This window comes from Doryrhamphus excisus, unplaced genomic scaffold (genome assembly GCF_030265055.1).
Source record: "Doryrhamphus excisus isolate RoL2022-K1 unplaced genomic scaffold, RoL_Dexc_1.0 HiC_scaffold_25, whole genome shotgun sequence".
NCBI lineage: Eukaryota > Metazoa > Chordata > Actinopteri > Syngnathiformes > Syngnathidae > Doryrhamphus > Doryrhamphus excisus.
This window is the reverse complement of record NW_026652243.1, coordinates 277,501-280,000: the sequence shown is the minus strand read 5'-3', so window position 1 is coordinate 280,000 and position 2,500 is coordinate 277,501. Positions and strand designations below refer to the sequence as shown.

General features: G+C 51.6%; 8 non-coding genes and 4 pseudogenes across 8 annotated transcripts in view; all 12 read right to left on the bottom strand.

Annotated features, from left to right (window-relative positions):
* Positions 1-65, bottom strand: part of LOC131117735 (5S ribosomal RNA) — a 119-nt gene extending 54 nt beyond the window's left edge. Inside the window, exon 1 of the ribosomal RNA XR_009124944.1 lies at positions 1-65. This exon is cut by the window's left edge and continues 54 nt beyond it. This is a non-coding gene — a ribosomal RNA (5S ribosomal RNA).
* Positions 66-177: 112 nt separating this feature from the next.
* LOC131118836 (5S ribosomal RNA) lies at positions 178-296 on the bottom strand. The gene has a single exon (XR_009125985.1). It is a non-coding gene; the product is annotated as a 5S ribosomal RNA (ribosomal RNA).
* Positions 297-408: 112 nt separating this feature from the next.
* Positions 409-527, bottom strand: LOC131114401 (5S ribosomal RNA). The gene has a single exon (XR_009121712.1). It is a non-coding gene; the product is annotated as a 5S ribosomal RNA (ribosomal RNA).
* Positions 528-639: 112 nt separating this feature from the next.
* LOC131112418 (5S ribosomal RNA) lies at positions 640-748 on the bottom strand (annotated as a pseudogene).
* A 112-nt stretch (positions 749-860) lies between these two features.
* LOC131117356 (5S ribosomal RNA) lies at positions 861-979 on the bottom strand. Its single transcript, XR_009124576.1, has one exon. It is a non-coding gene; the product is annotated as a 5S ribosomal RNA (ribosomal RNA).
* A 112-nt stretch (positions 980-1,091) lies between these two features.
* On the bottom strand, positions 1,092-1,200 carry LOC131111725 (5S ribosomal RNA; annotated as a pseudogene).
* A 112-nt stretch (positions 1,201-1,312) lies between these two features.
* On the bottom strand, positions 1,313-1,431 carry LOC131118721 (5S ribosomal RNA). Its single transcript, XR_009125877.1, has one exon. It is a non-coding gene; the product is annotated as a 5S ribosomal RNA (ribosomal RNA).
* Positions 1,432-1,543: 112 nt separating this feature from the next.
* LOC131116884 (5S ribosomal RNA) lies at positions 1,544-1,662 on the bottom strand. Its single transcript, XR_009124119.1, has one exon. It is a non-coding gene; the product is annotated as a 5S ribosomal RNA (ribosomal RNA).
* Positions 1,663-1,774: 112 nt separating this feature from the next.
* On the bottom strand, positions 1,775-1,883 carry LOC131113775 (5S ribosomal RNA; annotated as a pseudogene).
* Positions 1,884-1,995: 112 nt separating this feature from the next.
* Positions 1,996-2,104, bottom strand: LOC131113097 (5S ribosomal RNA; annotated as a pseudogene).
* A 112-nt stretch (positions 2,105-2,216) lies between these two features.
* On the bottom strand, positions 2,217-2,335 carry LOC131118720 (5S ribosomal RNA). The gene has a single exon (XR_009125876.1). It is a non-coding gene; the product is annotated as a 5S ribosomal RNA (ribosomal RNA).
* A 112-nt stretch (positions 2,336-2,447) lies between these two features.
* The window catches only part of LOC131117918 (5S ribosomal RNA), a 119-nt gene continuing 66 nt past the window's right edge, over positions 2,448-2,500 (bottom strand). The window contains exon 1 of the ribosomal RNA XR_009125120.1: positions 2,448-2,500. This exon is cut by the window's right edge and continues 66 nt beyond it. This is a non-coding gene — a ribosomal RNA (5S ribosomal RNA).

The window sequence follows — 2,500 nt, the reverse complement described above, 5'->3', positions numbered from 1 at the left end:
CCACCCCTGTTTAGCTTACGAGATCGGACGAGATCGGGCGTTTTCAGAGTAGTATGACCGTAAGCTGCCAGATCAACTGAAAAGATCCTGTTTGAAGGCGACGCAGGCCAAACTAGACTCCAGCAAAAAGTGTCAAACAGCGCCCTCTGCTGTCAGGCAAGAGCAGAAACCATAAAAAGCTTTCAGCATCTGGTATTCCCAGGCGGTCTCCCATCCAAGTACTAACCAGGCCCGCCCCTGCTTAGCTTCCGAGATCGGACGAGATCGGGCGTTTTCGGGGTAGTATGGCCGTAAGCTTTAAGGGCAACTGAAAAAATCTTATTTGAAGGCGACGCAGGCCAAACTAGACTCCAGCAAAAAGTGTAAAACAGCGCCCTCTGCTGTCAGGCAAGAGCAGAAACCATAAAAAGCTTACAGCACCTGGTATTCCCAGGCGGTCTCCCATCCAAGTACTAACCAGGCCCGCCCCTGCTTAGCTTCCGAGATCGGACGAGATCGGGCGTTTTCAGGGTAGTATGGCCGTAAGCTGCCAGGTCAACTGAAAAGATCCTATTTGAAGGCGACGCAGGCCAAACTAGACTCTGGCAAAAATTGTCAAACAGCGCCCTTTGCTGTCAGGCAAGCGCAGAAACCATAAAAAGCTTACAGCACCTGGTATTCCCAGGCGGTCTCCCATCCAAGTACTAACCAGGCCCGCCCCTACTTAGCTTCCGAGATCGGGCGTTTTCAGGGTAGTATGGCCGTAAGCTGCCAGGTGAACTGAAAAGATCCTATTTGAAGGTGACGCAGGCCAAACTAGACTCCAGCAAAAAGTGTCAAACAGCGCCCTCTGCTGTCAGGCAAGAGCAGAAACCATATAAAGCTTACAGCACCTGGTATTCCCAGGCGGTCTCCCATCCAAGTACTAACCAGGCCCGCCCCTGCTTAGCTTCCGAGATCGGACGAGATCGGGCTTTTTCAGGATAGTATGGCCGTAAGCTGCAAGATCAACTGAAAAGATCCTATTTGAAGGCGACGCAGGCCAAACTAGACTCTGGCAAAAAGTGTCAAACAGCGCCCTTTGCTGTCAGGCAAGAGCAGAAACCATAAAAAGCTTACAGCACCTGGTATTCCCAGGCGGTCTCCCATCCAAGTACTAACCAGGCCCGCCCCTGCTTAGCTTCCGAGATCGGGCGTTTTCAGGGTAGTATGGCCGTAAGCTGCCAGGTGAACTGAAAAGATCCTATTTGAAGGTGACGCAGGCCAAACTAGACTCCAGCAAAAAGTGTCAAACAGCGCCCTCTGCTGTCAGGCAAGAGCAGAAACCATAAAAAGCTTACAGCACCTGGTATTCCCAGGCGGTCTCCCATCCAAGTACTAACCAGGCCAGCCCCTGCTTAGCTTCCGAGATCGGACGAGATCAGGCGTTTTAAGGGTAGTATGTCCGTAAGCTGCCAGGTCAACTGAAAAGATCCTATTTGAAGGTGACGCAGGCCAAACTAGACTCCAGCAAAAAGTGTCAAACAGCGCCCTCTGCTGTCAGGCAAGAGCAGAAACCATAAAAAGCTTTCAGCACCTGGTATTCCCAGGCGGTCTCCCATCCAAGTACTAACCAGGCCCGCCCCTGCTTAGCTTCCGAGATCTGACGAGATCGGGCGTTTTCAGGGTAGTATGGCCGCAAGCTGCCAGGTCAACTGAAAAGATCCTATTTGAAGGTGACGCAGGCCAAACTAGACGCTGGCAAAAAGTGTCAAACAGCGCCCTTTGCTGTCAGGCAAGAACAGAAACCATAAAAAGCTTACAGCACCTGGTATTCCCAGACGGTCTCCCATCCAAGTACTAACCAGGCCCGCCCCTGCTTAGCGTCCGAGATCGGGCGTTTTCAGGGTAGTTTGGCCGTAAGCTGCAAGATCAACTGAAAAGATCCTATTTGAAGGCAACGCAGGCCAAACTAGACTCTGGCAAAAAGTGTCAAACAGCGCCCTTTGCTGTCAGGCAAGAGCAGAAACCATAAAAAGCTTACAGCACCTGGTATTCCCAGGCGGTCTCCCATCCAAATACTAACCAGGCCCGCCCCTGCTTAGCTTCCGAGATCGGGCGATTTCAGGGTAGTATGGCCGTAAGCTGCCAGGTGAACTGAAAAGATCCTATTTGAAGGTGACGCAGGCCAAACTAGACTCCAGCAAAAAGTGTCAAACAGCGCCCTCTGCTGTCAGGCAAGAGCAGAAACCATAAAAAGCTTACAGCACCTGGTATTCCCAGGCGGTCTCCCATCCAAGTACTAACCAGGCCAGCCCCTGCTTAGCTTCCGAGATCGGACGAGATCAGGCGTTTTAAGGGTAGTATGTCCGTAAGCTGCCAGGTCAACTGAAAAGATCCTATTTGAAGGTGACGCAGGCCAAACTAGACTCCAGCAAAAAGTGTCAAACAGCGCCCTCTGCTGTCAGGCAAGAGCAGAAACCATAAAAAGCTTTCAGCACCTGGTATTCCCAGGCGGTCTCCCATCCAAGTACTAACCAGG